The 21,486-nt window shown below is 40.7% G+C and overlaps 1 protein-coding gene and 1 non-coding gene across 4 annotated transcripts in view; both read left to right on the top strand.

Moving 5' to 3' along the window:
- Positions 1 to 4,674: 4,674 nt before the first annotated feature.
- The window catches only part of EXTL3 (exostosin like glycosyltransferase 3), a 114,968-nt gene continuing 98,156 nt past the window's right edge, over positions 4,675 to 21,486 (top strand). For 2 of the 3 annotated variants that reach the window (XR_012498148.1, XM_019733110.2), the window contains exon 1: positions 4,675 to 4,804. The gene's annotated coding sequence lies outside the window, so the exon portion shown is untranslated. The remainder of the gene's footprint in view (positions 4,805 to 21,486) is intronic. The other variant, XR_012498157.1, reaches the window with a different exon arrangement.
- On the top strand, positions 19,756 to 19,861 carry LOC141573028 (U6 spliceosomal RNA). The gene has a single exon (XR_012498612.1). It is a non-coding gene; the product is annotated as a U6 spliceosomal RNA (small nuclear RNA).

Genomic DNA, 21,486 nt, shown 5'->3' with positions numbered 1-21,486 from the left:
TTATCCGGGATTTCACTTCCTGTGGTTTCAGTTCCTGAGGTCAATACATCATTAGAAGAAGAGGGGTGAGTACAGGACAATGAGATATTTTGAGAGAAAGAAACCACATTCATATCACTTTTGTTATACCGCTTCTCGGCCTTTTGGCTAAGATGAAGTATAACTTTTGTTATAATTATTCTATTTTATTGTTAGTTACTGTTGTTGCTCTCTTACTGTGCTTAATTTATGAATTAAACTTTATCATAGGTATGTACAGAGGTCTGACAATTAAGTTCGTGAATTCATCCTAGAAAAAGTGCTCCATACCTCACTGCTAAATATCACTGTGGTCATCTTCAAAGTACTCCCCTTGGGAAGCTATGCACCCAAGCGCATAGCTATGCTAGTGCCTAGTCCATCCTTCAAAGCAATTTTGGAACTCTTTTTCTGGAATGGCCATCAGAACTGTCATCCTATTACCCTTGAATGTCATCAAAATATCTTCCTTTCAATATTTCCTTTATCTTTGAGTAAAGAAATAAGTCATTGGGGGGCTAGATCAGGTGAGTAGAGAGTGTGTTCCAATACAGTTATTTGTTTACTGGCTAAAAACTCCCTTACAGACAGTGCCGTGTGAGCTGGTGCATTGTCGTGATGCAAGAGCCATGAATTGTTGGCAAAAAGTTGAGGTCGTTTTCATCTGACTTTTTCACGCAGCCTTTTCAGCACTTTCTAATAGTAAACTTGATGAACCGTTTGTCCAGTTTGTATAAATTCATAATGAATAATCCCTCTCTTATCAAAAAAGATTAGCAACATCGTTTTGACTCTTGATTTGGACTGACGGAACTTTTTTGGTTGTGGAGAACTGGCTGACTTCCATTGTGCACTTTGATGCTTTGTTTCAGGGTCGTATTGCTATACCCATGTTTCATCACCAGTGATAACATGGCCCAAAACATCGTCTTGCCTCTCCAAAAGGTCTTCGCAAACTTCGACTCTCCTTTGCTTTTGTTCATCGGTAAGCTCCTTTGGGACCACGTTTGCACACACCTTTCTCATGCCAAGATTTTCAGTTAACATTTTCCTATTTCTCTATTGATGTTTACTTGGGCTGCTATGCTTCTCACAGTCAGCTGATGATTTTCACACACAATTCGATGAAGTTTTGCAATGTTTTCATCAGTTCTGCTCGTTACTAGCTGCCCTGACCTCTTCATCAGTGATGCATTCTCTCCCTTCAGAAAAACATTTAATCCATTTGTACGCTGCTGTTTTCTTACACTGCATTTTCTTCATGGCATTATCCCCATAAACTTGGACTAACATGTCCCTGATTTCCCTTCTACTCTTACCAAGTTTAACAAGACATTTAATGTGTGTTTGTTGCTCTAATTCAAGCTCAGACATTCTTGCAACGGCACACAAAAACACGCAACAACAATAATGAACGCTACTTGGTAAGACACTGCCACATGTTGACACAAACACACCTGTGAGACACTGATATACGAAGCTTATGGAACCTTAGCGAGCTGTTTGTACAGGGCTGCCAGTGTAAGCGCTTGGTGGCAAGTTCGCTAACTTAATTGTCAGATCTTGTATATATAGGAAAAAGCATAGTATATATGGTTCAGTGCTATCTTCAGTTTCAGGCATCCACTGGGGGTCTTGAAATGTATCCCCCGCAGATAAGGGGGGACTACCTGCACCATACACAGGGCCCCTAATACCCAGTTTAAGTGACAAGAGACCCACCAGGTTGTCTTGGTTTTGTTACCTACCTTCAGACAAGCTTTACTTATTCTAACAAGGAGCCCACGTGTGTCCTCCACTGTGCTCAGTCTCACAACATGTCCCTAAACTGGGGGAGAGCTCATGTGGGATTTAGCTAAGCTCAATGTCTCACTTCCTGGCAAGGTCCTCCCAGGAGAATTCCTGTTCTCAGGAGAATGCCCTAATAAGGGAAATGAAAGAGGAGTGTTTCCATCCAGTCTGAAAACATTCTGATTACCCCACCTGTGCGCTGAAGCTGCTGCCTGTTCTCTTATCCAGGCCAGGTGAGTCCCTCTCAGGTGTGGAGACTCTCCTGCTCTTTCCCTATCCCTACTGCCTTGGAGGCTGTGTGTGGACCCTGCTTCTGCCTGGACCAGCCCACTGCCATGCTCCCCAGTGGCACTGCTGACCGGTGGGGGGCTCTGCTCCTAACCCAGCAGGCTGTCCCTTCTGTTTCCTTTCCACTGGCTGCTCCCAGATATGGCTCCCTGCCAGCTTCCTTCCCGCTTTGAGACTGTTAAGCCAGTCACCTGGGCTTGGTGCTGTGCTGGAGCTCCACTCTGTTCAGTGACCTCTTACTGGGAGTTTGAAATCAGCCATGATGGGAGTATTGATACCATAGAAATCTGCAAATACGACTACTCAGAGCTTTCCTTTCTGGAAAGCCAGGGGTCGTTTTTTTATCAGTACACTACTGACTGAGCTTCTGGTCCTTTCAGAACAATAAAACTGATCTGGAAGTGTTAGGCAGCGCTTCATTTTTCTCAAAGATCCTCTGGGTTCCCATCACTTCAGAAGGCAAGAGACAAAGCTCAGTGAAGATTTCAAGCTTCTCATCCCACCCATGTGGGCTAATTAGGAGAGGCTGATTCGGTTCCAGAAGACTGGATTTCACTCTCGTGGCACGCTCCTCAAGCTGAGAGGGCTCTCATCAGTCTCTGCAACTAAAGCTGAGCTCTTCAGCAGGAGGGGATTTGTGCGTGCCCTCTAATGCCGAGGAAACTGCTTCCTGTAATTCTCAACCCATGTCCTCTGCCAACGCCCTATGTTCAAATGCAAGTAATGCCACTCTCCTCTCAGGCATTTGGACATGTCTTCTCCAAGCCCTTCCTGCAGGAGGCCAGCCATGTCAGATGTAGACACATAGATATATGACGTGACTCATAGGAAGCCTTTAGGCTATCTTATCTCATTAACTCCCTGGTTTCAACGGGAAAAGCATGAAAGGCATTAAAGGACAGAAAGAAGAAAGTTGTAATGAATTTGGTTTCACTGTGTTTAAGTTGTTAGTGTTTTGGTACATTTGGGATTATATAATGTACATTGCTATTATCTTTGTCATTTGGTGGGTGCAATTTTCATAAAATTACACTGTGAATCCCAAGCTCTTGTTTCCTGTTATGGGTTGAACTGTTACTCCTCCAAAATTTGTAGGTTGAAATCCTAAACCCCAGCACCTCAGAATGTGATCTTATTTGGAAATAGAGTGGTTGTGGATGTAATTAGTTAAGATGGGTCATACTGGAGTAGGTTGAACCCCTAATCCACTATGATTGGTGTCCTTATAAAACGGGGAAATTTGGACACGGGCACACATACAGGGAGAACACCATGTGAAAATGATGGCCATCTGCAAGCCAAGACACCAGCCTGGAACAGATTCTTCCTTCACAGCCCTCAGAAGGAACCAATCTTGTTGACATTTTGATCTCAGACTTCCAAGCTCCAGAACTCTGAGGCAATAAATTTCTGTTGTTTAAACCATCTAGTTTGTGATATTTTGTTATGGCAACTCTAGCAAACTAATGCTGTCCAATAAATATGCTTTTGTTTTGTGCCCACATTTGCTGGCAAGTAAAACTGTCATGGTTCTCGAAAGCCTCAGAATTTTTTCTTTTTAGGTAATTTCTTTTTTTTCTTTAATTACTTAGAGTGAGGAGAAACTGAAATATTGCAATAGCATCCAAAATCAGAACTAGTCCCAACAACTTAGAAATATTTGAGAAGATACTTAATAAAAACGAAAGAACCTTAAGACACATTAAAATTTTAAACTATTTACATTGCTCCAAAGTTCTTTTACATTTGTGAACACATATATTTTCGCATAGTTGGAATCACTGGCAATGTGCTTTCTTGAGTTCTGTGTTTTTCATTTAACATTATTTGATAGAAATATTTCTACATAGTGATAATGTTCATATTCTTATTTAAATAACTACATATTTTGTACCTTTCATGTATTAGTCATTTGTTATTTTTTAAGTTTTCACTATGAATATGTTTTCATAATTTACTTTTTTACTTCATTTGAACTATTTCCTTGAGGTATACACCAAGAAGAGAAAGTCTGGATTACACAGTTTTGTAGTTCCTGTTACATATTTCTCCATTATTCTCTAGACAGATTGAGCCCATATGTGGTTTAACCAGAAATAAAACTCAGTGTGCTGATTTTTCCATAATCTTGATGTCATACACTCTTACAATTTAAAAGTTATTTTCCTTAGTTTAAAAAGCATTCCCTAGTCTTAAAGTTGCTTTAGATTTTACTTATGTTAATACTAGGGAGGTGGCCCCAAGCACTTTTAAAGCATCCGGTTTATTTTTATATTATACTGAGATATGAGCGATTAGCAACAAACGCTAGGTCTCTGCAGCAGCCCTAAGTGGTCGGCCTTTCTCCTTAGCTGCAACTGCCACAGGCCCTGCAAGCGCACCCCCACCGCGGGGTCGGGGCTCCCTTTGGAACTGAGCCCACCAGGGGTCAGCGCAGGCTCAGTTTTGGGCTCTGGCTTCCCACAATGCACCGGGCTCTGTAGTCCCCGCGTCGGAAGGTGACCCAGCTGCGGCTCCGCGGCGGAGCCCTAAGGGTTTGCGGGGCATGGGTGGGGCTGCCGAGGGGTGGGGCGCCCTGGGGGCGGGGCTGGCTAGGGGGCGGGGCCAGGGTCCGCCGCCGCCACTTAAGTCCCTCCTGCCCGCAGCCTCCCGGCTCAGGTCGCGCCCTCTCCAGCTGCGGAGACCTCTTCACCTGGTGTGTAGCAAGGTAGCGGGGAACCTCTTCAGGACCATTCCTTTCAGGGGTGGTGTGTGTGTATGTGAAGTCTTTTCTTAGTTGTACAAACAGGAGAAGTCTTAAGCTGCTAAAATTTAGAGCCGGAGCGACCAGGTTTGCTCGGAGGAAATCTATCTTAAAACTCTTTTGTTTGTGTCCTTTCTTCCAGTCTCTCCAGTCTTTGCTGGGCTTTGGGGGGCCCTGATTTGGGGAGTTTGTGCCGGGGTAATTTCCAGCTCTTGTTTCATGTCTCCTGTCTTGTGTATGGATGCAAGCTCCGGGGTGGGGTTAGAATGTGTAAGAACTTGTGTAGGTGTGGGCTGTGTTTCTTCAGATGTGTGCTTACGTGGGAACTCATGAAAAATTAGAGGTCGCTCGGGATCTATTTTACCGTGTGGGTGAGGAGGGTCCTGAACCCAGCTGTTTCGGGTACTTAAATGAGCGGCGTCAGTCACGTGCCCCGCCCGCGCCACTCACAGGTGGTGACCGTGCTGTGATCTAAGCTACGTGGGTGCTTCAAGTTGTAATAGACCCAAACACACAGGACACTGCTTAGCAAGAGTCCTTGCTGCTACGCCCCAGAGCCTCTCAGCACAGCTGACCTTAGTCTGGGGATCCCACACTTTGGAGCTTTTTAAAAAGTAAAGTTTGGCAGCTGGAAAGCATTGGCATATGGAAGAGCTAGGATTACTTCAGCTTGTTGGTGTCTGTCCTCAGCCTGTTTCTGGGTCACACTGCAGGGTTCCATCCTTTCAGCCTCACTTCCTGTTACCCTAGCTCCCCTCGGTCATGCCAATCTGTGGTAATCCCAAAGTGAAAGTTCTAGGCTGCGGCAGTTCTAAGGTGACTCCACCTTCACCCACTTCTAAACGCTCAGAAAACACTTAGTCCTCTGATCCCTATCCCCGATGTAAAATAAATTATAATTTAAAGGTATGTTTTTCTTTAAAACCCTCACTCTATATTATGTCCATTCCAATAAATAGCAATTGATTGATTTTGTTGTGAAATCCAAGCAGCTTCTTTTATTGTTTAGTAATAAAGATTATCGTTAGGAAAACTATCTAAGCGATATGTTATTCAGGTGAACATGATGAACAAATTAGCTGATAGTAAAAGGCAGAAGATGGGAAGTCAGGCAAGCTTGGTTCTAAATCATTTCTGCTGTGAGGAAGAGAAGGTTGGAAGATTAAATTATCTTTATTGTGCCTTCCAAATGTAAAATGCTATGAATGAACACAGATTCTTTTTTTTTTTTTGCTAGACACACCTCTTGATTTGAGATAACAATCAAATATAAGAAAATTCTTTCAAATGATTTCAAAATAGGTGTTATCACCTCACCTATGTCCAAGGAAAGAAGGTAAATCTAGGAGTTAGGATTCTAAATTTTTGTTAAGCAGAAATTCTTAATGGCCCTTAACCCTGTTTCTGGGTACTTTCCTCCAGAAGTGTCAGTTCTCTATCAAAACATGAAATTATGAATTGCTCATTATAATATTTCCTGTTTGGAAAATACTTACATTTTTTACATCTAACATTATTCATTTAAAAATGTAGTGCATTTGTGAGTAAAGCGATATAAACCTTTAAAAAGATTAAGAGCAAGAAAGAAATGGTGTTGGCCGGTATATATCAGTGATTCTCATCATGAGGGCCTTGCTGAGTGGCAATGAACGCAAAAGATAAAACCAAAATCTAGTAAGTCGTTAAGTCAACAACACCCATAAGAGCTGCAGGGCACTGTTTGAAGCTTAAAAGAAGCAGTTTAAGGACATGTTAAAGATAAACTTTGCACAGTAGGTTGTAAGCATCAGCAGGCCCATAGCCTCAAGAGGTTCACATGGAAAGACACAGACACCCATGTGAAGAAATTTATAGACACATTCATGGGCTCCCTAAAAATAAGCAGATCAGATGTTTCCCACATCAGCTGTAAACACTATGCCCGTTAGGTTCATTTAAACAGTTGGCCCATTGCTTTTACAACCTTCCAGTGCCTTTATTACTTCCAAAAAGGCACAGCTGGCACTGTTCTTGCTGTTGAAAGAACTAAATAAAAAAACAAAACAAAACTGACCTCTAGCCACAGACTGGAGTTTATAGGAGTTAGCACAAACAAGCTCATTCCTTGAGCAGATATTTATCAATCACCTACCAAGTGCAAAACTGGACTCATTGCTTTAGCCCACTCGTAATGAAAAATACCTGTGGGTAGGATCTCTTACTGGGGACTGTATCAGGACCATGCAAGTAGGGGTCTAGGCTATTTGTCCAACATCAAGGAAGCAAAAGCATCTCTCAGAAGAATCAAAAAGACCTGAGGAGCAAAATTGAAAAACACCATTTATTCTGGAGGGAGAAAGCAATAGAGAAAATACCTCAAAATATTTCCCCTATGGCTTCCATCTTTGTGGTGCCAATTAAAAAACAAAACAAAACTCTTCATTATATTATGATACTCATTCTAGTATGAACTAGTTGTAGCATGAACAAAATCCTGGAGGTAAAAGTGGCAAGATAAGAGGCCCCAAAAGAAAAATAAAACTGAAGAGAGGTAGGGGTCAGATCACAGAAGGCCTCATAAGGATGAGGGGAGCCACGGAAAACATTAGCAGGAGGACACAGGCTCATAGCGGCTTTAGGTAGCTCCCTCTGAAGCTGGAGGGAAGGATGGACTTAAGAAGCCAGGAGGCAAGAAGACCTGTTAGGAGGCTGTAGCCATGATTAGGAAAGTTGAAGAATGCAATACCAGTTTCAGGTTTCTCCTGTGTTATTTCATTTGGTTTTCATAATCACCCTTTGCAGTCAGTACGGTCAGGTTCCTGTCTTCATTTTGGAAGCGCTTAGCTCAGTGCTTCGTGTACATCCTTCATGACCTTTATAAAAACCCTTTAAATTAGGTGTTATTAGCCCACTTTACAGAAGTTGATACCCAGGCAGGGCCAGGATCAGCCCCAGGTCCAGTGTCTAATACAGGACTCATCTTGAATAGCACGTGGGGCCTGCTCCTTTAGAGAATGAGGCAAGACAACCCTCTCGGCAAACCTACCCCCTGGAAATACCTGTCAGGAGTCAGCAGGGCCCAGCTTCTTAAGCACTTCTGTCTGCGTGTAAGCGTCCCATTGAACAGAGGAGTGTAGTGGTTCCTCAATATAGAAAACAGTTCATCGACTCCTGGAAAGGTGTATAAGGGACAGGTAGAGTTGAGGGGAGATGATATGAGGTGAAGTGTCAGGGTGCCAAGTGCCAAAGAGACTTGTGATGCCAATGAGAAAGCCACCCAGAGGTAAAGGATTCTCCTTAGGACAGATGTTGAGGGCAACATACGCAGGAGTGGAGTCCTGCTCATGTAACTTGCCCCTGGCACAGGCCAAGTGTGGGGACTGCCTGAAGTTCTTAATGTCTGCACGGGGGATCAGTGTACATGCAGACAGGCGGAGGTACAAAGGAGAGAGAGAGAGAGAGAGAGAGAGAGGTGGAAGATAGTGCAATCTAGAGAAACCCTGATTTTCGTGGAATGACACCCCCATCTTGTGGCCTAAGGATAAAGCCAGGTTGACTCTTCACAACTGTGCATATGTGGGAATAGAGCGCCCCCCACTACCCCCTACCTTTTAAATCCAGTATCTGGATCTGCCTGCTTCCAGGAGACCTGAGGTGTAGGATACCCGGTAAAACGTAACTTAAAAAATAAGGCACTAGGGTAGTTTAGTAAAACAAGCACTAGCGTTGAAACCACGTAAGAAGGAGGGACACATCAGGAAAGGCATAGTACCTGGGGCATAGGAGACACACAGTCTATTCTAGCTGTTTCTAACACTATAAAACATAAATGTGGTCCTAGCTGTGAAGCAGAAATAGATCCTACGAGGCACCTGAGATGAGACGTTTTGGCATGGAATTTGGCTTGACGTTTCTTGGAAGCCACGATAGAAAAGGAAACAGGTCGGGTTACCTCCTTTTCTTATTCTGGCAAGATAAAATACACAGATTCAATTAGAAGACTTTCTTTCTTGGAACTAAATTCCAGGAAGGATTTATTACATGGGCTCCCTTGAATATACTTTTGAAGCTACTATGGATAATATCTGCAATAACATTTTACGGACAACTCTGAAGCTGTCATGCAGATGAATGGTTTTTATGCAGCGATACTCTCCTTACTGTTGGTGGAAACCATCTGGTGTTATCACTGAACGTAAAGGAGTTTTCTGTTAGAATGCTTTCAGGATTCTGCGAGTGTCACTTTCAGGAAGTTACCTAAGGAGAAGTCATCAAAAGAACGTGGGGAAATGGGCAGAATGGGACATCTGAGCGGGAAAAGGTCTAAATGTCTATTGAGCTCCATCATCTTAACTGTGGGGTAGAGGATCCCTTGGCAGGAAACAAGAGCTAAGTGGTTCAACAGGTGTTTAAACTTTGAAGCAAGACTAGAATAAGCCCTGTGCTACTCTTGACACAAGATGGCAGGCTCCAGGGACATTCGTGCCAGCTGCAGAGGGGTAGGCCAGCAATTAACCACCAGCCAGTGAATGTACTTCAGATAAACTAAACAGGAAGTTGTGATGTCCTGGGAAGGCTGCGGACTTTGAAGTCAGATAAATCTGGTTCAGGTCCTAGCTCTGCTACTTACGAGCTATATTTCACAAATGGCTTAATTTTTCTGATCCTCAATGGAATATTAATATCTACCTTGTATGAGTCACTTTACTGATCAGAGATTAAATAAACAATAATAAATAATAGTAGCTAACAATTATTGATGCTTGCCTCAGATGAAGTATGTTCTGTGCTTTACATGCATTATTTCATTTGTTCTTCAAAGTAACTGTCTGGTACATACTACCTGGCACCTAGCAGGTGCTCAGTGCATAGTATATATTAGTCTTACTGGTAGTCACAATAATAAATCGATTAGGTAAAAGTGAAAGAGGCCATCTTTGCCCTGGGAATTAGTGCCTAGAATAGGTGTCGGCAAACTCTAGTCCAGGTGACCTGTGGCCCATTGTTTTTGTACCATTGGTGAGCTAAGAATGGTTTTTACCTATTAAAATGGTTGCAAAATCAAAAGTAGAATCGTATTTCATGACACATGCAAGTGATATAAAATTCAAATTTCAGTGTCCATAAAGTTTTATTGGAATACAGCCATGACCTTTTGTTCACATATTGTCTAAGCTGCTTTCATGATACAACAGCAGAGTGGAGCAGGTATGGCCTGCAAGGCCTAAAATATTACCTACGTATCCCTTTACAGAAAATGTTTGCTGACCCAGATCTAGAATAACACCTCCAGCGGTTAGGGCAGCTATAGAGCAAAACCTCAGCCAACTTCAGGGTAAGCAAGACTACCCAGGGGTGAATATTCAGAGACGGGATCTAGGAGCAAAATTCCCATCAGCCTCAGGTTTGGGCTGGTAGACAAAGGGTGTGTGTGGTAGGCTGTTTCAGTGCCCACACCGACGGGTTGAGGAGAGAGGGGGGACTTGGGCTGGACGATCTATCTACCAGCTCTACAAGCTAAGCCAGTCTGGCACTAGAACTTAAGGAAGCCAGGCTAAGAAATCTGGGGTCTGCGAACTGTTCATTTGTAGACTTTTGTGTGTTTGCTTTCTGTTTTGTATTTGTTTTCTTTTCCCTTTGTGTTTTAACAAGAATTCTCTTTCAAAAAGTCTAATCTTATCTAAGCTAAACCAAGGGGGGAAAATGTTTGATTCATACCTGGGGCAGGACCAAGTCCAAACTTCTTAACTGTTCGTAAGCCATGCGGTGTCTGCTCCCTTCTCACTTGTCTGGACTCATCTTTCGACCTCTCCCTACACCCTGTGTTCCACTCATGCTGTGCAGCTTACAGCCCCCAGAAGTAAGCCTGCTGTACATCTCATGCTTTTGAAATACTCAGCTGCTCCCTCTGCTTCCCAGTTTTCCACATCTTCCCTCCTTGGAGAAATCCTCATTCTTCAAGACTGCTGAAATGGTACCTCCTCAGTGAGACTTCCCTGACTCTGCCTGTCCCCGAAGAGATGATCACACCTGCCTTTTTGCCCTTCTTCCTCCTATCCCAGCACCTGTCACTGCGTTGGCAGTGTTCGCTAAGTCTATGAATCCTTCAAGGTTAGGGATGATGTAATCTTAGCATGGCCCCTTGCTTCTGGGACATGGAACCTAAATGTGTGAAGGCTGAGGAGAATCAGAGTACCCTGAAGGGCCAGGGGGAATGAGCGTTCTAGCTCATGAACCTGGAAATGATAGGTAAGAAATGGGGCAGGTGAATGGAAACCCAGGCAAGGAAGGCCTAGGATGGCAGAATTCCTGCCTGGGGTTTTTTCTTGTTTGTTTTTCCTGTATAAAGAATATTGAATTATTCAATAGGAGATACCCCCAACTGTAAAAGACAAAAAAAACCACTATGCAGAGTAGTCACATTGTACCTCTCTGAAGATAGATATCACAAAACTACATTGTAATTCAGAGAAGACGTTTCAGGAAGGGCTAAGACAGTATGGTCCAAAAACTTTGTTGATGATGGAACTAGACATAAGGATAGAACTTATAAAAATATAGACGGCTAACGTGGCCAGTAGATGAGCTCTTTCAAGTACAGATGTCTCACGTGAATTCTTATCTCAACTGCAACTTAAGAGTCTTGACACTGAAATGGACCTTATCTAGTAGCCTCTTGGTTTTTGCTATTTGCGCAACCCAAGGGTTATATCTGCTCCTAAGAGAATTGTTGCCAGTAACTTTGATCTCGTAATCGGGTCATCACTGAAATCTCAAAACCTTTATTTTACAAGCATAGTTTGAGTCTTGTTTTGTTTTTGAAACCCGGATTCATGATCATATTCTAGCCTCCTGAATGTTATTGGCCGCTTTGGGCTCTGTCACATCATTTTGTGAGATCTCCGTGTGGTTTATCTCCATCAGGTTGGCAGTTTACTGTGCAGAAAAGCTGAGTATCATATCAGCAAACTTAAAAGTTCCTCTTTTAGATCAGTAGTAAAAAATATCCCAGAACTAACATTTTTTATTTACAAATTAGAAATCAGTTGTCTTGCCATAATCATTTGCTTTCAGAATCCATCCTTTCTTTGACTTAACAGGTTTTGATAAAACTATGGAATGGTTTCTGTCATCACAGGGGTCCTCGTAGCTTCCAATCAATTCTTCTGTATTTTCCTAATCTCTCGCCTATTCTCCACAGCAAAATTTCAAATGGTCTCCATTCCATCCTCCTTAAAACTCCCACCCCCCAGGTTCTTCTCCCTCTCAGCAAAGGACCCTGCCAGCTACGTTATGGAGGAGAGAGGGGCTGCCACACTAACACATCTAGTTAATTCTACATGCATCCTTCTCTTTTTGTCCTGTTCCAGCTCAAGAGGTGAATTAGGACCACCTTTAAATCCGCGCCTTGACCTTCTCCCTCCTCCCTTCTCAGGGACCTCTCAATTATCCCTTCTCCTGCGTCCTTCTCATTAGCCTTTACGCATTCTCCTGTCTCATCCATCTGAAAATATCTCCCTCTGACAATCCTCCCCCTCACAACTCAGCTTCTTGATTTAGAATTGTTTCTGTTCATTGACCCTACTTCCTCAACTCAACTCCTCTGCCCCCTTCAATCTGGCTTCTACTCCCATCACTCCACTGAGACCTTCCTCACAAAGGTCACCGACTACTACTAAAGCCAATGCATGTATCTTAGTGAGTTGTTCTCTCAATAGCATTTGACTTCACTGACCACGTTTCTTTTTCACAATTCTCTTCTGTTGGCATTGTACTTTCCCAGGTTCCTCCTTTTCCTCTTGCTTCCTCTTGGGCTCATCGTCCCCGGTGTCTCTTCTCTAGTGGTAGTTCCACCCTGGGTTCTCTGCTCTCACTGTCCCCACTCTTGCCAGGATTCTTTTGGTTCCAATTGACCAAACCCCAACTCAAATTGAATTAAACCAACAGCAAACCAAACCACCACCACCGAAAAATCCACAACAAAGGAAATGCACTGATTCATGTGCCTGAAAAGTCCAGGGGTAGATCTGGGATAGCTGGTTTAGACACAGGAAGTAAGGATGTCACAAATAGCCTCACTATCTCTCTCTTAGCTTTGTTTTCCTTGTGTTGCATTCTCAGGCAGCCTCTTTCCAAACGATGGCAAAATGCCCACCATCCACTCCAGGCTTAATCCGATCCTCTTAGCAAACACAGTGGAAAAATTTCTACCCCATTTCTTAAGCTGGAAGTCTAGGAATCATTTTTGACTCCTCTTCTCCTATATCTGCTTAATCACCAAGTCCCGTCCTAACTTCTAAATATCTCCATCCCTGCTGTTAATATTTGAGTTCAGGCCACCATCTTTTGTCTGTAGATTCCTGCAATAGCGTCCCAATGATTTTCTGCTTTGGGTCTTGCGGCCTTACAATCTGTTCTTACATCTTAGCCAGGATAATCTTTTGAAGATGTTAATTTGATCCCATCACTTGCCTACACAAACCTTTGATGCCCTCCTCTCCTCCCCCTCTATTGGTAGGATACTACCATGTTTCCCCAAAAATAAAACCTAGCCAGACGATCAGCTCTAATGCGCCTTTTGGAGCAAAAATTAATATAAGACCCGGTATTATTTTACTGTAATATTTTACTATAATTTACTACTTATTTTACTATAATATAATACCAGGTCTTATATTAATTTTTGCTCCAAAAGACGCATTAGAGCTGATCGTCTAGCTAGGTCTTATTTTCGGGGAAACACGGTAAAGGCAAAACTCCTTGATATGTTCTTATGTAAAGCCTTGTGTGATATAGCTAGTACTTTTTACTCCTAGCTCTGCGCCTTTTCACGTGGTACTCCTTCCACCTGGACCCCTTCCCTCCTGAGCCCCCTCCTAATGAACCTCTACATATCCTCTCAGGTCTTACGTTAGACATAACTATTGAGAAAAGCTTTCCATACTACATTATATACATACTCTTCCTGTTAGAACATTCTACTTTTCCATCTTAGCGTGTATCATGCTTTATTGTAATTGGTTATTGTAATTGCTTGTTAAATTGTCCGTATCCCCCAGCAGAAGATGAGGTCCATGAAGGCAGATATTTCCCTTGTTTTGTGAAATATCCCAAGCATCACAGAGTAGGCAATCAATATTTGTTGAATTATAAAATAAGATGAGATGTGAATTATAAAATAAGAGAAGTCCCAGACTTCTTTGTTTAACTGTTTGTATGAACATCTCATCTTATTTTAATTCAACAAATATTGATTGTCTTCTAGATTTTCCACTTGTGATTTTCCATTTGTCTTCTCGATTTTAGAATCTAGATTGAGTCGGTAAGCTACTAGAAAATCTACAAATATAATATCCACAGCTTTTCTTTTTTATGTGCTTATTGGTCTTCCTCAAAGAAGAGCACTTTCAGAATTGAAGACGGTCTTAGTCATCAGCTAGCACTAATTCACTTCTTATTTGAAAGATGAGGAAGCAGGAGCTGAGAAGGGCTCGGTAATTTGTAAAAACCACAGAACTATTTACAGTTGCCTCTTTGAACTAGAACTCAGCTCATGACTTTCAGTCCAGAGCGGCGGCTTCTTCTTCATGATACCAGCACTTTTAACAGACTGAGGACTATGATTTGTATGTTAATTCAAAGGAATTTTGTAGCTTATCGCCTCACATGTTTTACTTTTAAAATGTACTTACAGACCCTGATCATGTCAATAGATCCTAACAGTTTTTCAGGATGAAAATTACTGGCTGGTCTGTCGATGCCTAAGTACCCTCTAGAGTTCTGTCCCCTCTGGGTGGGGTTGGTCGTGTGTGCTGCTGACGCCCCACCACGCAGAACTAGAAGGTGCACGTTTGAGTTTGTTGATCCACCATTTCACCTCAGAAAGGCTAATTCCTCAGGAGATGCCATCTGGATTTGATCTGAGGAGCACTCATGTTGTGTAAGAGAAGTCCCAGACTTCTCTGTTTAACTGTTTGTGTGAACGGCTCTTTGTTCTTTCCGTGAGGCTCCTTGACGTGTGTCCATCACGAACTAGGAGACTCGCTTCTGTCAAGACCAACTCAAGGCTTGGAAAAGACAGGGTAGGAGTCACTTTCTAAAACTAATTATAATAGAATTGGGTGTGGGTGAGGAAACAAATATTAGAGAACATTTTTAGTTAAACTTTTATTTTTAAATGTAAAAAGTGAATCTATTAAAAGTTTAAAAAAAAAAAATTAAGGAAACTCCAAATGGAACCTGTTGACCAAAGTAGGAAACTCCAATTAACGAGCCTATTCCCTAAGAAAAATTCCTTGAAAATTCAGAGATTGTACATACATTTTTTTCTAGCCTTCATTTAAAGTAAAAGGTTTGCCATATCTTTTCATGGATTCCTTGCTTGAACTGGTTATTTCAGTGAACTGAGTTACCTTCCCTCCTGCCCTTTGCGCATGGACTTGTTATATGCTTCTGAATCTTTTTGTGTAGTTATAGTTTTGCTTTTGATGTGAATTTTAAGCTTTTCAAGGGCTATGACTAGACCTATATGTTTCATTTTTTCTAAATCTTACCATGGGGCCTGACGCAGTATTCTACATATGCCTCTGATGCTGGAATTTTATTCTTCTGTTAGTGTGGCCAGCCAGTCTTTCTCACTCTGGGTCAACATCATTTTGTTTTCATTTTTATTCCTTCCTTCTGGTAACTTGCAGACATTGTTTCTTCTGAAAGGAGAGAGAGCAACAGAATATATAAGGAGATGCTCAATCAACCAATCTTTGTTGGGGGCTTGCCATGCGTTTGTCATAGTTCTTGATACTAAATAAGAAACTAAAAATGAAGTGAAAGACAAGTTAAAAATATATTTAAAACAGATGTTTGTGCTTAAATTAAAAAATTCCAAATGTAGACCTTTGACCCAGAAAGTCTACTTCTGGAAATCTATCCTTTGGAAATAATTAAACACAGGCAAAAAGATTTAGTTCTAACATGTTCATCTCAGCCTTGTTTATAATAAGGAAGAATTAGAAACAACTTGAATTTTCAACCATGGGAACCAAACGTATAAATACAGTGAGATTCCTCAGTTAAAAATGATGTATTTACTGACATATAAAGATAGCTACACTTTATGAATTGGAAAACATAAGCTACAAAATGTGTACAGTTTCATCCAGTTTTTGTAAAAGAAAAACATACAAAAATGATTAGGAGGGTATAGGCATAGATTATATGGTGGTAAGGAAATTAACTTTTTTCTCATCTGTGTTTTAAACTTTTCTACAATAAACTTCTATAAAGTTGTTTTTAAATTAAAGCATACTCAAAACAAAATGGTTTCTATTAATATTGTTATTTTATAGGACTTTTTTCTTCAGAAGTATTTGATTATAAAAAAATGTTAATAGTTGAGGTCTTATGAAAAAGGAGACATTTCTTTTACTTTCTTTCCTTGGTCACCTTTTTCTCGCAGTGGATTCCAAATCAATAGCTATGTATGTTAAGTTGGAATTTTAGGAAAAGAGAGTGGGTGACGTGGACTTTATTTCTAGTTTACTTACTAATTCTCTTTATAACCTCAGAACATCTACTTTTCAGCTTTTTGTCCTATAACTCTCCCTGTAAAATGTGAAACTCCTCCTCATTATTACCCCAGTGGGGGTACTGAAATATCAGTGGGCCCCACTCCTGGACTAGAACGTAGCTGATCTCTGCTACAACGCCACAGATACACATAAAAAGTACTAAATTAACAGTAATTCATTTACTGTATAATTAGTAATAATTCACCACGCCACCCACTGTAACTCATCACTATTACCCTAACTACAGTGAACATTCACTAAATCATCGAGTTAATTCTGAGCCATTACTTACTAATTGATTCAACAAATATCTGAAAACTGACAACCTAGATTCAAATCCTGGCTCTCCCATTTAACTGAGCTTGAGGGAGTAAGTTAATTTCTCTGGGCCTCAGTTTCCTCGTTTATAAAATGAATAGTGTGATACATTGTTGTTGTAAAGATTAAATGAGATCCAGAATGTATAATGTCCAATATAGAGTAAGCTCTCAAAAACTAGTAGCTATTAAGTGTCTAATATGTGTCAAATACTGAGATTCACACGTAATTCATTCAACAAACATTTATTGATTGTTTACTATGGGCCAGACAGTGCTCTAGGTGCCTGGGTTACATCAGTGAACAAAACAGACTTCCCTGTGATCATGGATTTTACATTCTAGCAGATGCAAATGTTTAATACAATGTAGTCCAATGCATGGCTATTGATAATAAGAATCACGATTGTTACTATTTATGTATGTGTGCCAGCCACTGTATAAGTGATTTTCATATATAATCTTATTTTCTCATTAACCCTGTGAGGCAGGGATTATTGTTGTTACTCGACAGCATGGAAACAGCATCAGAGAGGTTATGTAAAATGAGTGGACAAATAAGTGGAGGAGCTGGGCATGCAACCCCAGGCTCTCTGACTCTCGAGCTGGCTTTACCACCACACCTGCCTACGTTCACTGGGTGAGTCATTGGTGCGAGTGTCTTTCCTTTCTTAATATTCTTGCTAACACTTTTTTGCTCTGCAGTAGGAGCTGTGAGGGAAAGAAATTTGAGTTCTCATTAAAATACTTAATTCTCTCTTTAGGAAACTATCAGAGAAGGAATAAGTGACAGCTCTGCTCGAGTGTTTCTTTGAATCAATTAGTAATCACAACTGACTCTCCTCCCGGAGTAGAAAAGAGGTCACACAGCTAGAGGGGGAGGTCAGGATGCAGCCCTGAGCTGGGGGAGAGTCCCCGTGGGATGACTTGTGTTGGTCCTCCTACCAGGCTAAGGTGAAGGAAACAAAGAGTTGATGCCTCCTGCATACACCTCACAGTGTTGCATCTTCATTTCTTGGCTCAGAGTCTTCAGGAAAGATACAGCTCCTCCAGCTCTAAATATCCCTCTTCCTCTGCTATTCTGCAATTGCCCAACTATCTGGAATGTTCATGTACTCACTCAAAGTAATGCTGGACCAATACCACTAGAATTTTTTTTTTAAATTTATTGGGGTGACAATTGTTAGTAAAATTACATAGATTTCAGGTGTACAAGTCTGTATTACATCATCTATAAATCCCATTGTGTGTTCACCACCCAGAGTCAGTTCTCCTTCCATCACCATATATTTGAGCCCCCTTACCCTCATCTCCCACCCCCACCCCCCAATACCACTAGAATTTTAAAAAATTATTATTATGAAATCTTTCAAGTATCCAGAAAAGTGTAAAGAATGTTATGTACTCACAAGTTAGTTTGTCAAATCTTAACATTTTGCCTTTTAGCTCCAGTTCCTTTTTTTAAAAATAAAAAATATAGATGTAAGCCATGCAGAGAAAGAGAAATACCACATGCTTTCACTTATATGTGGACTCTAAAAAACAAAACAGGAACAAACAAAATGAAACAGAAATAAACTCATAGATACAGAGAACAAACTGATGGTTCCAGAAGGGAGGGAGACGGGAGGAAGTGGAAAAGGGGCAGGAAATTAAGTACAAACTTTCAGTTATAAAATAAGTCACAGGGGTGTAGTGTACCACATAGGGACTGTAGTCAGTAATAAAATCATAATTTTGTATGGTGACAGATGCTTATTAGACTTATTGTGGTGGTCGCTTTGTAGGGTACGTAAGTATTGGATCACTATGTTGTACAACCGAAACTAATATAATGTGTCAACTGTATTTTTTTAAAAATTAAAAATACAGATGTAGCTGGAACCCCCTGTGTACCTCTCCCCAATTTCATTCTCCTCCTTCCCTCCCTTCCAGAGGCCACCACTGTCCTAAAATATCAGTACCGTGCATGCTTTCTTCCTGTCACTTGCTACATATAAATGCATGGATAAATACCCTTACACACGAGGCTCTGAGGCGCATTCTTGTACCTGTGTCTTTGCACACATGTGCAGGAGTTTTTCCAGGATGTTTGTCTAGAGCTGCAATTGCTGGATCATAGTGAATGCACATTGGTGTGGCTAAGTTTCTCTCCACAATGGTGGTACCAATGGACGGTGTGTATGACAGCTCCTGTTTCTCCACTGTCTGTCATGCTGGCTGGTGTCTGACTTATTTTTTTGCCCATTTGATCCATGTGAAATAATGTCTCTTAGTTGTTTCTATTTTCCTGATTACTAATGAGGCTGAGCATCTTTTCATGTGTTTATTGGCCATTTGTGTCTCCTCTTTGTTGAATTATCTGTTTATATTCTTTGCTTTGTTGTTTATTGTGTTGTCATTTTTTCTTCATGGTAGTTCTTTGTGTATTCTGGTTACTACTCCTTTACTGATCATATAGCAGACAGAGATCACCAAGTCTCTTGCTTGGCTTTTACTTTGTTTATGGTATATTTTGATGTGCAGACAACTTTAATTTTAATGCAATCAACTATTTCACCATCTTTTCTTTATTTTTTGTGCTTTTGAGCCTTATTTAAAAAAATGTTTCCCGACTCCATGATCATATGTATAGTTTCTTAAAGTTTTTCAAGTTTTGATTTTTACATTAAGTAACTCATCTAGAATTTATTCTGTGATTGGTAGAAGGTAGGGATCCACTTTTCTTTTTCTTCCAGGTAGATAATCAGTTGGTTCAGTACCTTTATTGTATAGTCTGTTCTTTCTCCACTGATTTGTTATGTCTGATGCCAGTTTCCATACAGTCAAGGGTTTATTTTAGGGTCTCCTTTGTTGATTGGTCTAGTTATCTATTCCTTGGCTTTTATCACACTATCTAAATACTATAACTTTATACGTCTTGACATCTCATAGAGAGAGGTGGCCTACCTTGTTTTTTATTTTTTCGAAGTTGTATTTTGTGATTAGTTCTTTCTTCTTCCTTATGGATTTTAGAATCAGCTTAATTAGTACCTTGAAAAACACTAATAGAGTGCTCGCTTCGGCAGCACATATACTAAAATTGGAATGCGTAGAGAAAATTAGCACGGCTCCTGCGTAAGGATGACATGCAAATTCGTGAAGTGTTTCACATTTTTTATATGTATGTTACATTATTCTTTTGTATGTATATAACATAACACAATTTTAACAGCTCTATTGTAGTATACATATACCAGAAAGTTCACCTGTTTTAAGTGTACAATTCAGTGATCTTTAGTTAATTTACAGTTATACAATCCTCAGTACAATCTGGTCATAGGAAATTTCCATCCCCACAAAATGATTTCTCTTGCCCCTTGCCGTCACTCCCCACTCCCACCCCAGTCCCAGATAACCACTAATCTGCATTCTTGTCTAGATAGATTTGCCTTCTCTGGACATTTCATATAAATGGAATTATGCAAATAGAATCTTTTAGATCTGGCTTCTTTTACTTAGTATAAAATTTTGAGGTCATCCATGATAAAGCATGTATCAGTACTTCAGTCATTGTTAAGGATGAATGAAAGTCCATTATTTGGATATAAAAACAAAACAAAACAAACCACTAATAGATACTTGGTCTTGGCTTCATTTAGACCACCATGCTTCTGTTTACACTAGACATTATAACATTATCCTTCTTGATAAACTTTCACAACAGCTCCTAATTGCTATGTTCACAGATCAACACAGATTGCTTTCTTCTTTTTTAAAGTAATTGTGATAAATATATATAGTATAGAAATGGCCATTTTAACCCTTGTTAAGTGTGTAACTCAGCAGCATTGCATACATTTATACTGTTGTGCAAGCATCACTACTACGGCAAAACTCTGCAATTATTAAGCAATAACTCCCCACTCTTCCCTCCCTCCAGCCCCTGACAACTACCATTTTACTTCTGTCTCTATGAATGTGCTTCTTTTAGATGTATCATGGAAGTGGAATCATACAATAGTGCCCTTTTGTGTCTGGCTTTTCTCAGTTATCATGATATCTTCAAGGTTCATACCATCATAGTGTGCGTCCGAACTTCATCCTTCTTTAGGATGAAGAATATTCCATTGTATGGACAGACCACATTTTGTTTATTCATCCCACGTTGGATATGTGGGCTGTTTCCCCTTCTGGCTATTGTGCATAATGCTGCCACACACATGGGCAGAACAGGTATCTGTTTAATCCCCGTTTCCAGTTCTCTTGGGTATCTATCTGGGTCATAGGGTAACTCGATGTTTAACTTCCTGAGGAATTGCCAAACTGTTTTCCACAGTGCCTGTGCCACTTTACATTCTACCGGCAACATCTGAGGGTTCCAATCTCTCTATATCCTCTCCAACACTTGTTATAGTCCGTATTTTTATTATTATGGCCATCCTACTATGCAGTGGTCTCATTGTAGTTTTGATTTGTATTTCCCTAATAACTAATGATGTTGAGCATCTTTTCATGTACTTATTGGCCATTGGTTTATCTTCTTTAGAGAAATGTCTATTTAAGTCCTTTGTCCGCCCCAGTCCCGACTTTATTATTTTTTAGAGCAGTTTTAAGTTCACTGCAAAATTCAGTGGAATGTATAGAGAATTCCCATATACCCCATCCCCCCAAACAACTTCCCCCATAATCAACAATCCATACCAGAGGTACATGTGTTAAAATTGGGTGATAATGATGTGTCAATGTAGATTCACCAAAGTCCATAATTTACTTTGGGGTTCATTCGTGGTGTAAATTGTGT

The sequence above is a fragment of the Rhinolophus sinicus genome, linkage group LG07 (assembly GCF_036562045.2).
Source record: "Rhinolophus sinicus isolate RSC01 linkage group LG07, ASM3656204v1, whole genome shotgun sequence".
NCBI classification, from domain to species: domain Eukaryota; kingdom Metazoa; phylum Chordata; class Mammalia; order Chiroptera; family Rhinolophidae; genus Rhinolophus; species Rhinolophus sinicus.
The sequence above is the reverse complement of the archived record's forward strand: the minus strand, read 5'-3'. Positions and strand labels throughout refer to the sequence as shown.